The following is a 15,525-nucleotide window of genomic DNA, read 5'->3' on the forward strand; positions in this document are numbered from 1 at the left end:
TTTGCATGATGGATTTAGAGCATTTACTTTGTCAATTATAAGCAATTAGGGTTTACTCTTTAGGGTTGCTCTAGGTTGCTTACTATCATTCTTAGGATCTTGCATATACACAAGGTTCTTGCACAAATATTTTCTATAAATTATTAGCTATTCATGGAGGTGGGAATCACCAACATGAGGGTTTGACTATGACAAAACCCTACATAGCCACCCCAAACCTTTCCCTTTCAGCTTGCAGGTACAAAAACAAGAATCTGGAAGTAGGTATAGATTTGGAACATGCATCCACATCACTCAAAAACATTAGAAGTGTAGAAAACCTATCAAGGATAGGGGCGTGGTGCACTGGTCCTACCCAAGATAGGGGTGTGGCACCCTAGTCCTTCCCTCTATCAGCACGACTTGGCAGAACAACAATTCACAGAGCACATAATCCCTCTCTTCAGTTGCAAGTCCAAAATTGCAGAATCAAGACAGTGGCATGGCACCCTGGTCTTGGACATTTCTGATCAGATTTGAGAGACAGGTGCACCTTTGATTTTTCCTTCTAATTTGTACTTTTTAGCAGTGTATCAATTATTCTTTGATATGCATTCTTGGATTAGGATTTGTTTGCTTACTTGCTTTCTAGGTTAGACTACATTTTGCAACATTCCTCTCTCTCATTTACAACAAAGGAATAGAAAAACTAAGAGTTAATCCATAACTCTCTCTTTCCTATAAGAAGTAGCCAACGTGCGTTACCTCCCTAGGCTCTTTCATATTCCATGAGTGTGTATGAGATTGGGATTAGGGTTTCCATACTTTGTCTCACTTTTGCCCCTGCACATCTATAGTGAACCTGACGTGAATCCAATTTCATTTGCATTACATTGCATTGTTAGATCTAGATCTAGTTTATTTCATTTTCTTTCAAAACATAAAAATAAAAGAAAAGAGAAAAGAGAAAAATAAAAAAGAAAAGAAATAGGTTTCTTTCATTTTCCTAGCATTGTGTGTTTAAGTTTCATGCAATTTTCATTTCAAAATGTCAGATTTCTATTTAAAAGAAGCTCATGCTTTTGATGATGTATGCAATTTTGTTGATTATGAGTTTATTAAGGATGAATTAGATGAATCTCTAGATGAGTTTTTAAACCCTAAGCCTTCTAAACCCTCACTTTGTCAAAAATTAATCAACCTTGTTACTATGCCATTTCGTGGTGATGAGAAAGATAAGTTGAATGGTCCCTCTCATGGGTATATTCCTATCAACTCCTCCACTAGATCTAGCAATATAGTTGATTCCCATGATTCCCTCTATGGTCTTATGTCTCCTTTTGAATCCAAAGATAATCCTTTCAATCACTATGATCATGATTTATTGGATGATGCCCCTGATGACTTTATGTCTCTACCTAAACTTCTAAACAATAATAATAATACATCTAAAAAGTTACTCAACATGATCAATGTGTGAACATAGCAAGCCACTTTTTATTGTCCAAGGTTCTTGTCCTTTTCTAGCTTCACCTCCTCCTAATCAACCTCTTTTCATGGTTCAAGGTGGATATGGTCATGATTCCTTTAGCACTCTAAACAAACCCATCATTATAGTTCAAGGAAGGGATCCCACTAAGAGTCCGTATAGCTATGCTAGACAACTTACTAAGGATAGTTATAATGTAGGTGCCCATTCCTATAACACAAAAAATAATAGGCAACCTAACCCTCCTCCAGTTGTTCTGACGCCTCTACCTGATCCTCAACTCATTCTTCCTCAAGAGCCTCATATTTCACAAACCCTTGGTAAGGACTATGATCTTTTCAAACAATTTAAAGCTACTCCTACCAAGATAACCCTTTGGGATTTTCTTCAAACTTCCTTGACTCATCATGGAATGCTACAAGATTCCTTGAAAATATTGAATGTCCCACCCATAGTGACATCCAATAATGTGTCTTCATTGATTCACTCTATTACATAACCTAAGGCACATATTGTATTTACACAAGATGAGTTGTCTTCTAATGACATTCAACAACAATATGATCCCTTAATGATTGTGGTTATCATAAATGATAACGTGATAAGATGAACATTAGTGGACAATGGTTCTGGCCTTAATGTTTGTAGCATTAACCTGTTGCATAAGATCAATGTTGATACATCTCTTATCAATCCCAATTCTCTCACTATCTGTGGCTTTGATAATGTAGCTAAATATTCACTAGGTATCATCACCTTTCGTATTAAGGTAGGTCCTGTTACTTTAACTACTCCTATCCATGTTATGTTTGGAGAGTTGATATACAAATTGTTGCTAGGAAGACCTTGGATTCATAGCATGCAAGTTGTTCCCTCTACATTGCATAGGAAAATTAAATTCATTTACAACAATATACCATATACCTTGTTAGGAGACACGTGATTTCAGGCTTGTTTACAAACATCAAGTTCTAAATCCTCTTCAATCAATTCTTCCCCAACTATCTTAGACAATTCCTCTAAAATTTCTACTCTGATTAGTGAGAATATCTCATCCTATCTCCTATATCTAGATCGATCCCCAATTCTTCTTCAAGTGGACCTAAGGTTCATGAGGAAGAATATTCTCAGCCTAATTCTATAATCGAGAATACATTCTCTCCTAAATAGATTCTTGCAGAAGATGATTGGGGATCCCTTGATTTCAATCCTACTTTCATAGGGGAATACAAAATTCCGCCTAGAGAACCTAAGGTTGAAAAGAAGAAAGAAGAAGAAGAACCTAAAAAGCAATCTACTTTGTTTGGGCCATTGAGTAATAACTTTTTGAAAATCCTCCTTCTTCTTCAAAAATGACTAATCTTTATGCTCCTAGTTTTTACATCCTAGCTAGGTGTGGACATAATGGAAATGGATGTGGTGCTATAAAATAAGGGATTAAGGTTCCCTTGGAAAACAACTTTCATGATATGACATTTGGGCTTGGTTATGATCCTTTCAAGCATACTAAAGCCTCTAAGGGACCATCTATTAGTGTTAATATCATTTTTGCTTCTCTCTCACTAAAATATCCAAAATATGTTGACTTTGACCCTTCTTATGTCTTTGCTTTGGATGTTTTTTCTACCGATGATTCCTTAGCTGAATTCTTGGGAGCTTATGACAACCTTCCTCCTTATCACTATAATCACAATTTTCCCTATTGTTTAAATGTGAAAGCCTACTTTGGGAAAGAAAGAAATAATGATGAGATAGTTAAAGAATTTTCTCAATTGAGAGATTATCCTCAATAAAGCAATCTCCTAATAAATGACACCATTGATATCAAGATGGATACTTGCATTGAAGATAAGATCATCAAGATAGGGAACTGTCTTGACGAAGAAGAGAAAAAACAATATGCTGAGTTGTTACATGAATTCCTTGAGATTTTTGCTTGGATATATTCTGACATGCCTGGCATAGATCATAGGATTGTCACTCATAACATTGTCTTACTTCTTGATGCTAAACCTGTGAAGCAAAAGATTTGAAAGATTCACCCTAAAGTGGCATTACTTGTTAAAGATGAGATTGAAAAATTGTTGGATGTTGGATTCATTTGTCCTATCAATTATTCCTCATGGATTTCGAACATTGTGGCGGTGGCTAAAGCTGAAAACAAGATTAGGATGTGTACTGATTTTCATGATTTGAACAAGGCCTCTTTCAAAGATTATTTTCCCCTCCCAAATATTGATATGATAGTGGATTCGGTAGCAGAGCATGCTTTACTATCCTTTATGGATGGTTTCTTAGGATATAATCAAATCTTTATCAATCCCCAAGATCAATACAAAAATACTTTCACAACTCCTTGGGGTACGTTTTGTTGGATTGTGATGCCTTTTGGATTAAAAAATGTAGGCACAACCTATCCGCATGCTATGACTCTCATTTTCCATAATTATATGCATAAGACTTTAGAAGATTACGTTGATGACATCTTGGCCAAATCCACCCTTTGTACAGATCATGTTAAGATCCTTTGTTAAATCTTTGAGAGAATTCGTAAGTACAACATGCTTTTGAATCCCCAAAAATATGTTTTTGGTGTGGATATTAGGATTCATAGTTTCACATCATGGCGTTGAGGTGGATACAAAAAAGATAGATTCTATTGTTAACATGCCACCTCCTAAGAATGTTTCTCAACTAAAAATTTTGCAAGGAAAGATCCAACCTATTCATAGGTTCATCTCTCAACTTGCAGATCACACCTTTCCCTTCACACAATTGATTAAAAATAATATCACTTTCCAATGGAATGAGGATTCTCATCAAGCATTTGAAGACCTAAAACCCTTTGTCATCAAGCATTTGAAGACCTAAAAACCTATTTGGTAAATCCTCCTATTCTTCGACCTGTTGATCCTATTAAGCCTTTTCTTCTATACACCGCTGCTTCCCCTCAAGCTCTTGCAACCTTATGAAGTCAAATTTAATGATAACAAAAGGCAATAAAGGTTCACGCACTGACTGATCATTTAGTTGATGCTCCTTCACCCTTCTCCCTACCTAATTCTGAGTCTTTCCCCGATGAATACATTCTTTCCATTAAGGGAGTTGGGAACTATACTTTTATGGTTCTAAGTGTCGTATATGATCGGGGGCAGGGGTGGTCTTAATTTCTCTTACAAAGAAGCCTATTCCTTATCATATTGTCTCAATTTCTTATGTACCAGAAACATTGCTGAATATGAAGTTCTTATAGCTGGAATTAAAGAAGCCTTGGTGTTGAGTGTGAAGAATCTACACATTTATGGATATTCTCAACTAATCATAAGACAAGTGACAGGGGTTTATCAAGCTAACCAAGACAAATTATTGTAATATAAAGATCTAGCTTTATCCTTGTTACAAAAATTTGATTCTTACACCATGAAGCCCTTTCCTCGAAAAGATAATCGACATGCTGATGCGATGGCATGTGTCACCTTTCTTGTGTCTCTAGAGGACCCCATGGTAGATCTTCAATTCACTATTCATAACCTTACTTCCCCAACTATTGCTGATAACCCTGGTGATGTGGCATATTGTTTCATTATATATTCTGACGAATGGTACTCGCATGTCTTAAGATATTTGAGTGATGGTAACTAACCTTGTAATGCCCATACCCTAGTCGGACTTTTAAAACCCGTTTAACCTTGATTGACTTCCTATGTGGCATTCTTGAATGGTAGATTAACCGCTATGCAATGTGTAGTTTAGATAATATAAATAAATTGTGCATACTTATTATTGTGCTTTTGCATCGATTCTCGTGTAAATGTAATTGTTTCCTAACCCTTGAGATAAATCTTGAGCTAACGCCTTCATTGAATATGTATTTGTATATGCATGCTTGTATAAATTCATGAGTGCAGGAGATTGCAGGTACAACTCCGCTTAGGGCAAGGTTCATCTCCTTTGGGATTTGCAAGGTTGAGTATGCCTCCTTCATCTTTAGAATTCGGATTTGGTGGTCATATAACGCTTGTCTTGCCTTAGCCATGGTTAGGTGAGCATCGTGTGTGGATTCGTGGGGCTTGCTTTTCATTGGGATGCGTGTCGAGAGATTTGGAGGACTTCCTTGATTTGCGTGCCTTGCGTGAGGTAAGTGAGGTTTGTTATCCTAAGTATTAAATTCAAATTTATGAGTAGACGAGAACATTAGTAATTTAGAAATTTAAATGGGTAGCTTCCTTTATATGATTAATCATTAATTTAAGAGATTGCCTTAAATTATTAATGTAGCAAGCTTAAGGTATTTAACTTGGGTTAGCATGCTCATTTACACATTTGTAACATTTACGCATATGTAGTTGGGAAATTAGAATAAATAAGACTCTTGCATTAGATTAGTCATTTATTTAAAAATGTCGCTTTATTATGTTATAGCGAGTTAATTTAATAGCTAATTTTAAAATAACGAAATTATTGAGTTATGCGTTTTAGAAAGGAAAATTTTTAAGTCATTTGGGAGATAGAAATAAATTACTCATTTTCGCATTTTGGAAGAAAAAGGGGTAAATTATTATTATTTAAACGAAATTATTTTCTCTTTACTTGTAAAGTCGATATAGTATAAAAGTTTGATTTTTAGAAAATTAAATTAATCAAATGCCTTACCCGGGTCAATAGTTTCGAAATAAGAAGTAGGCCTAAAATTTATATTGAGAAATTAAAATTTAAAACGCAATAAGAAATAGAAGTATTTTAATTTTAATAAGGAAAGCGAATAAGATGTATTAAATAATGTAAATGAATGATTTCCATTTTCATTTTCATTCATTTTATTTTAAAAATAAATGCCTAATTTCGAAATTGAAAATTAGGGCAAAATTAGGGTTTCTCTTTTTAACCTAGTTTTGTAAACATTTTGGGGGTTCTTTTCTTTTGGTCTTTTTTTTGGGAAAATTGATGGACATTTTGGAGAATTTTTGGTTGGAAAAATATGGTGGAGATGAAATTTGGGGGTTTTGGATGGAGAAGGAGGGTTTTGGTAGCTGGAGATTGGGACTCATCAACAGATCTTGCCAGGAACGCGAGATCAAGTAGGATCCAATTCTCAATTTTAGTTATTGTTTAAAATGGAAATGGGGGTTTGAATGTCTTCATGCTATCTTGGTTTTAGATCCTCCATTGAATGCCAAGAATATGAACTGATATTGTAAATTGGATAGTTTGGCTGGAAATGTTTTTGAGGTGTTGTAATTCCTCATATCTTTTGTGTGTTAAAACCTGTTTGTGTTTGGGAAAAAAAAAAATGTTTATCATCAAATATCATGATACCCAAAACACAGTTCATTTAAAACGAACTTATTATTTTGAGCCTGTGCGTTTTTAATCTTTTATTATCATATTGTGGCGGGCGTTTTGGTTTTCATTGTTTCGAACCTGTATGTTTTAAAAAAAAAGATAAATGTTATCGAACTGGGCGGAGGTTTTATGTAAGAAGAAGCCTTTGTTTGGGGTTGGAGGGCGGGGAGCGGAGCTCCACCCGCTCCTCCTCCCCTCCCCCGCTCGCTCCCCTCTCCCCCGCTCGCTTCCCCATTGTTCTCCCCCGCTCGCTTGTGTAGATAGCGGTGGCCGTGGCACTGCGGTGGCCGCAGGGTGCCGCGGACCTGTGGGCACCGCAGTGGCGCCGCCACTCGAGATTTCCCTGGCTAGGGTTAGGGCACGGCCTGCCCTCACTTCTTTTTTTTAAAATGCATTTTTTTTAAAACATAGTTTTTATCATGGTTTTTTTTAATGTATTTTTTTTTATCATTCAAAAAAAAATGCATATGATATTAATATCTTTTTAATGTAAGCTATTTCAACGTTAAGTTTTATTTAGTTTCTTAATTAGAATTATGGTGGCATTAATCTTGATAAATGTTATTTGGATATTGATTAATCGTATAATGGAGTTTATAGGTGAATTAATTATTCAATCTCATTTCATGACTCATGCTCCCTTCCTGATTAAGTTCTAAAACTGTTAACTTTGCAACTGAATATCATTGATTATATCCTGATTGTTTTTGCCTGACCAACGTCGGTCAAGACTCCATGTAGGGTACCACCAGTTAAGAAATCTTTGGTACTTGTGCTTTGATGTGTTGGATATGATCCGCTTCAAAAGGGATCATTATGTGAATTTCGTCCGGGGTGTCCATTGTATATTGATTGTATTTGCCTAAGTGGCAAGATGTAAAGACTTATAAATTCTGTATTCCTAACGATATAATGCCAGAGGGGTCTTGCAGTTGAGCAGACCCGGAGATGTAGCCCTTTAGGGGTGAACTCCGAGATCATATCTGTGTTATGCGATGTTTTTAGCCTACTTTGTTTTATGCTTTAAATTATCATGGATGGTTGTAATCTTGCATAAGTGTATGGTGGAAAATTAATGAAATTAAATCTAAGTGCATAACATTATTCATCTTGATAAATGTAGTTATTAGGTTCATAAAACATTGTAAATTATGATGATGGCAAAGTATTTAAAACATTGTAATTAAAGTTGTGGAAGAAGTATTTTGATAAGGTTAATTAAACATAGTAATAGTGGAAAGAACCTTGCTAGATTACATTATTGGATTAACTTGTTATTAAGTATATAAATGGAATGAATGTAAAAAGGAAACAAAGTTAAAATTTATGTCACAATTCCTAGATTGAAATCTAGAGGATGAACATCATATAAATATCTATCTTTTTACCTTAGTAAATGAATCATGCCATGTTAATTATGTTTCATTACATTGGACGAATTGGTAAGTTATTTCACGCTTTAATCATAATCAATAATCCTCACCAGATTAATATGATAATCGTGTGGACTCAACTAGGCATCCATGTTGTATATTGGATGAATATATATATATAGTTAATTATGTTGCAATTGTAACCAATATACCCTCACCAGATTAATTTTATAACTGGGTGAACTCAACTAGAAAACCCATAGGTTAATCCTTATAAAAGGAATCCCTCATGATTGCTAAAATTGAACTAGAATGGGAAATACTTGATTAGTCGTTTATACACTAAATCTTAGTAAAAGTATCTCTCTCCTATTAATTTCATTTAATAAGAAAAAAAAAAGAGATATGCAATAAGATAATTGTATTTTAAATCCTAATAGAAGAACGTCATTATGATCTTATTACTCTAATCTTGAAATGATGAATGTTATCTAGTTAACGATACTTTAATTTGAAGGATGCTCTCGTGTGTCCTAATGCATATCCATCTTAATGAAGTTAGTCCATCTCTTGCATTATTAAAACTTCAAATGAATTCTATGGCTACTCACATTTTACCTTTCATAAAAGAACTTCAACTCATCAGTTGGCTATGCATGAAATCAAATGAAGGAATCTCACTCTAATTGTTGTAGTTAATCCTTAAGGAACGAATTCTTCTTATTAACCATATCTTTTAATATTTAAGAAATATATATCAAATGTGGGTGAATATTTTAAAATCAAATGATGGCATCCTTGTTTTACTAATCGTAGTTTAACCCTAAACGAATGAATCTTGTTAAGCATATTTATAGCATTAAAGGATGATGTCAAGTGTGGATGGTTATCTAAAAACCCTAATGAGTGAACTTTGTTATATTTAAAATGCTTGAACTTATTGGGGGGGCCTCCTAATGAAATTATGAATTAAAGTGCTTTGAGTAATTAACCCCTCGATGGCCTCCTCACCAACCAAAGCAATTGAATGCTTCCTAAAATTATAAGATGTCAAACCATTGAACACATATATAATCAAGATCTATGCAATATCTCGTAAATAAGATATCCAGTTTAATGGATCTAATGACGCAAGTTGAGTTGGGTGTAAGGTTATGTAATCGCGTTGGGAAACCTCTTAGGATCATTTAGCCTTCCACTGTGTTATCTAGATAGAGATAACTCTGAGATAACTTCAATCTATCTTAATAGTGTAACTTTCCATTAATGCTCTTAATTATTATTTTATAAAAAAAATATATTTACACTCTATTTGAGTGTTTTTTAACTTAAACCCTTAGGGGTTTCCTGGCGGGGCATTACAAACCTGATTCTGCGAATAAGAATACTAGGGCTAGGGTTCGCAAATTAGCTGCTTGATACATTATCCTTTCTAATGTTATCTATAGGAGGAGTTATAATGGTCTTCTCCTTCAATGCTTAAACAAGGCTAAGGTCCTTATCATTCTGAAAGAAGCGCATTCAGGTTCTTGCGGGGGGCATTTTGGGGGTAGGTCTTTAGTTCAAAGATTACTTTGAAGGGGATATTATTGGCAAACCATGGAAAATGATTCTTTTGCATTTGTTAAATTATGTTATCAATGTGATCAATATAACAATTTGATCCATGCCCCTTCCCAAGAACTTTGATCATGGGTAGCATCTTGGCCCTTTTCCACATGGGGTTTGGATCTTGTTGGTAAAATATATCCTCCTTCATCTCAAGGATATACTTTCATCATAACTACTACTAATTACTTTATGAAGTGGGTGGAAGTTGTTCCTCTTAGATCTACTACCGCTGAAGTAATTTGTAAATTCATTTTAGAAAACAACATTTTTTTGATTTGGGATACCTTCTCCCTTAGTTTTAGATAATGGAACGTCATTCAAAAATAAGGATGTGAAGAAATTTCTTGAGAAATATCATATTCAACATAAATTTTCTACACCTTATTAACCTCAATCAAATGGTCAAGCTGAGTCTTCTAATAGGATAATTGAACAAATTATTTGAAAGCCTAAAAACAAGCATGGTAAGGATTGTCATACTCAATTAACCCATGCTCTGTGGGCTTATCATACGAGTGTACGTGTTGCTATGGGTTGTACCCCTTACAATCTTATTTATGGTGTCAATGCCATTATGCCTTTGGAGTCAGAAATTCCTTCTTTGAGAGAATCTCTTAAGGGTACAGTGGATGATGATTCCTATAGAGAGAAAAGACTTCAACAAGTTGAGATGCTCGATGAATGGTGTATCAATACCCTCAAACATATTCAAGCACATCATAAAAATTTGCAATGAAGCTACAATGATAAGGTTATTCAACATTCATTCTCGATAAGTGACTACGTCCTTTATGAGAATCAATGCAACGTGAATGCCTTACTTGAGGAGAAAGGAAAGTTCAGTCCTAATTGGCTTGGATCATACATCGTCATGGAGGTCTATGGATCAGGTTCTTATAGGATAGTAGATGTGGAAGGTATGCCTCTCAAGGAACCCATAAATGCTATGCACCTTCGTAGACACCATGCCTAGTCCTTCTCTCTCTCTCTCTCTCCCTCTCTCTCTCTCTCTCTCTCTCTCTCTCTCTCTCTCTCTAGTCTTCTTTCTGTTATCTTTTTCTTCAAAATTGGGTAATATGTTAGCATGTATTTATTAAAGTATGTAAGATTAAATGATGTTATAATGTTTGGTCTACATTACTTCATTCTTGACAAGCATGTTTCATTTATTGTATTGTTTGTCTTGGATTATTTTTATGTAAATTGCAATAGATTTACATTTCATATGTGTTAGCATATTATACAATTTCTTATGTGTTAAGTAGAATTAAATCATGTCATGTTTAATTTAAGTTAATTAAATCAAATTAGTCATATAGTTCTCATTCTTAATACATTCTTCCTTTACATCATCATAGTGACATTTGATTAAATACTTATTTAATTAAATCACACATGTATCAATTTAATCATGAAGCATTGAGAAATCAATCACATGGAAATTAAAATCAGATATACATGCTCATTACTCAATATGTTACCTCTAATATAAGCAATGTGTACATTGTTTAAGCATTAAAAATAACATAATCATGAGTGTCATCATATATACATCAGTACATCAAAATCATCTCCTATCCCTAGGACTAGTAGCAGGAGGATGGTGGCTAGATGCCCTCTCCTGATCTAGCCGTGCGGGTGGCCCATTGCAGGTGTATCATGATATAGACCGTGAGTGACTCTGTGAGGAGCTCTTATGATCTCTCTCCATTATGATCCCTCAGTATGTGGCTATCTATGTCTGTGCCACCGCTATATCATGCATTGTCCATCGTAATCTGTCTCGTAGGTCCTCCACCTCTGTCCAAATAGGGGAGAAAAGGTCCTCACAACATTCAATACTCCTTTGGGATATGTGCGGTATATGTATGTGTGCAGTCACAATAAGGTCTATCACTGCATTCTGAATCAGAGAATTCCATTCATGGATGTTAGTTGCAGGATAGAGAGAAATTTTTAATCAGTAACATTCTATATCATCAAATCTAAAGCAGGTAGAATGCATATGTTAATCAATAACATAGCACATTACCTAGATCTCCCTCTCGCTAGTGAGGATTGGAGACATCAACTGCCTGAGCCTAGGATCCTTTGGGCTCTCCTTGCTCATACTGTCTTTGTATAGTCGGTATAGGCCAATGAGGATCAAGATCAGGACCCCTTATTGGACCCCTCTCTGCCTGCCATGGGAGACTCGGTGGATCTATGGCTCTCGTATTCTCTCTGGAGTGATAAATTGCACTTGACTCATTCTCCTCCTCCTCCTCCTCCTCCTTTCCCTCCTCCTCATCCTCCTCCTCATCATCATCTCCATCCCCATCTCCCTCTTTAGTATTAGGATTGCCTCCATCTCCGCCCGCCTCTTGCTCCTCTGTGTTGTCACCCTGATCATTTGAATCCTCCTTGGATGCATCAGATCCCTCTCCATTGCCTAACTATCTCCATGGTTCGGGGTCCCCTCTATGAAATTCTACTGGAAAGATGGCTCTGGGGTATGTCCTCCTCCACCATGTGATGTATCACCGGTGCATGCCCAAGTCATCTATATAATCTATTGCTATGTCCTGATAACATCTTACACAGGATAGATCATTCCTAAAACCAAACCGAGTCTTAGTCACTTATTTCAAATCAAACTAGGTAACTTAGATAAACTTCTTACACAGGATAGATCATTCCTGAAACCAGACTAAATATTAGTTGCTTCTCTCAATCAAAGTGTTAAATGAACAAACTAGCTCCAAATTTGATCTTGACTTCTGCATCACAAATAGCTCTAGGTCACATCAGTCAGAAAAATGTTGAATCAAACTAGAAGTGCTCATAAGAAAGATGACAGAGGCAAAGAACAATCCTTTTCATATCAAAATAATCCATTTTACATAGGGGATCCTGACAGTAATAAACCTTTATCATTAGGTATGCCAGTTTTTTATCAACCCTTATCTCCCACTATATCTGGAACAAGACAAGAAAGACAAGTTGCTAAACATGATGCACGTGACGATCTTAGTATACATACTACCAATAGTGATTCCTCATTAGGTGAATTTGAAGCCTCTGAACCTCTAGAAATTGATATGCAGAAATGTCAAGAGGATAAAGATTTTTGAAAAATGATGAAGGTTATCATGGCTAGACAAAAAGAAGACTATTTTCTAGAACTAGCAAAACAAGGCGCTAAACTTCCTACTGGTTATAATGTTGAGACCCTCGTCACTAAAGAGGAAGATTTACTCTTGGTAATGGTAAATAAACAATTGCAAGCTTACGGACTGAGATCACAGAACTGAAAAACAAGGATAAATCATCAAAACAATATTCTCTGGATACAATATGTCCATTTCCATTTGACAAAAACCTATATATGCCTCTATTTCCTTCACGAGTCGAGATCCCAAAATTTGACAAACATGATGGCACCTCAAACCCTCAAGAACATGTCAGAGAATTTTGTGCTTTATGTATGGAGTTCATGCACAAACAAATATATCTCATGTGCCTTTTCCTGAGAAGTTTAGGAGCGCAAGCTATGGAATGGTTTTCAAGTCTACCTATGGTGATAAATTTTTTTCAAGAATTAATCCAAATTGTTCGTACAAAAATACTCCTACAACATTCCTCATCCAGTCACTATGATTGAGCATTACAATACCAAACAGAAAAAAAGAGAACCCTTTCTCACTTTCCTCCAATGTTGGAGAAAGATGTTCTCTAGATATTCATGGCCTATTCCAGATTTTGACAAAATAGATATCATTGTCAATAACTTGATCCCTGAATTGAAATACAAGTACCAGACGCAAGTGCACACATCATTCAACAAAATGGTAGATAATGCCCTTTGAATGGAAGATGTGCTTATAAAAAAGGGAGATATCTCACTTTGGAAAGAAACACAACCAGGATCTAGTTCCAAGGAAAAGAACAAATATTGGAAATATGGCAAAGACAACAATAGAAACAATGTTAATGATGGAGTAGTAGACATTGTTAAAACAAACTCAAAACCCACAATATTTAACTTGGCTAGTGGCACCCAAGCACTCAAAGCAGCTGAAACTGCAACAAAAAATCCTCCGAAGAAAGTAAAAGAGTGGTTTAAAGAGAAACCTTGGCTTTTGAAACCTAAATGTGACTTCACTCCTCTCAAAAAATCATACGAATCAGCTTTTAAAACTTTACTGGCAAATGATCTAATAATGTTACCAAACAAATCTAGACCATATGATCCAGAAGTCAAACCAAAATGGTGGAGAGAAAATGAATATTGTGAATACCATCAAAACAAAGGTCATAACACAAACAACTGCATGAAGCTCAAACATGCGATTCAAGATCTCATCGATGCTGGTAAAATTGTTGTTGGAAATCACACAACTAATTATGATCACAAAGCTTTTAAAGATCCATTAACTGTTTATGAACAAGGTGATTCTTTAAAATCAAAAGGAGGTGCCAAAGTAAAATACACCTATACTAACAATGATAATGTAATCAACATGATTGAGTCTTCCCAACCTGAGTATTGCAATGTTATCATAATTAAAGATAAACAAACTGAATCACAAAATGAAAATGCTGTGACCCATTCCCAAAAGAAGGTTACTCTCCAAGGAGCTAGTTCCTCAACTCCTGTTCAAACAACATCAAAACTACCAATTGCTTCAAACAGACAAACAAATACAATTATGACTAAATCTAAATAGCTGGCTTCATCATCATCTCCTAGCTATAGCATTGTCAAACAATTGAAAAGAACAAATGCTCAAATCTCCATCTTTGAATTGCTAAAAATCTCTTCTGCTCATAAAGATATCCTAGACAAAACATTTCTCACCACTAATATCCCAAAAAAATTAGATATCGATTGATTTCAATCTATGGTGGGTCACCTGACTTCACCTCATTATCTCACTTTCTCTGAAGAAGATGACAACTTGAACTAAATCACCCACATAACCAACCATTGCACATTGAAGCTATGATCCATAAACACCAAGTTAAACGTGTTTTTATAGATGGAGGATCTGGGTTGAATATTTGTACCTACAATTTGTTTACACAACTGGGATTTTCTGAAAATGTCATTGATCTGGCTAAGAAAATAACAGTCTAAGCTTATGATGAAGAAGAAAGAACCTCTAAAGGTTTGGTACTATTACCAATCAGGGTAGGACCTATAGAAAGAGATGTTATTTTTCAAGTGCTTCATCTTCCTCTATCATACAACATCTTACAAAGTAGGTCATGGATTCATGAAATGAAGGCAATACCATCTACATATTATCAGTGCTTAAAATTTCCTTATAATAGAGTTGAAGTTAGTATTTCTACTGATACAAACTACCCCTATAATGCATTAATAAAGAGTGTTGATACCTTTGTGCCTCATAATAGAGAAGCCTCTACAGCTAAAAGTTCATAAACCTTGATGAAGGATTTAGAAAAGAAATTGAAAATCACAAATACTAGCATGGATGGGTACAAGATAGAACCAGTACTCTCATTAATCTCTCTTCCTCCATCACCAAAATAGTTGGACAAACCATCAGAGGCTATGAGGACACAAATTTCAACTCCAAATGTCATATATGATGGTATTTTTGTATGATCTTCTACTTCCCTTGTAGATGAAATAGAAGAGGACGCTGTTCTTAAATGACTTTTGAAGGAAGATAGTGAAAACAAAGAAGTACGACATTGTGAGATTTCCTCAACACAACATGG

This window comes from Cryptomeria japonica, chromosome 11, assembly GCF_030272615.1.
Source record: "Cryptomeria japonica chromosome 11, Sugi_1.0, whole genome shotgun sequence".
Lineage (NCBI taxonomy): Eukaryota > Viridiplantae > Streptophyta > Pinopsida > Cupressales > Cupressaceae > Cryptomeria > Cryptomeria japonica.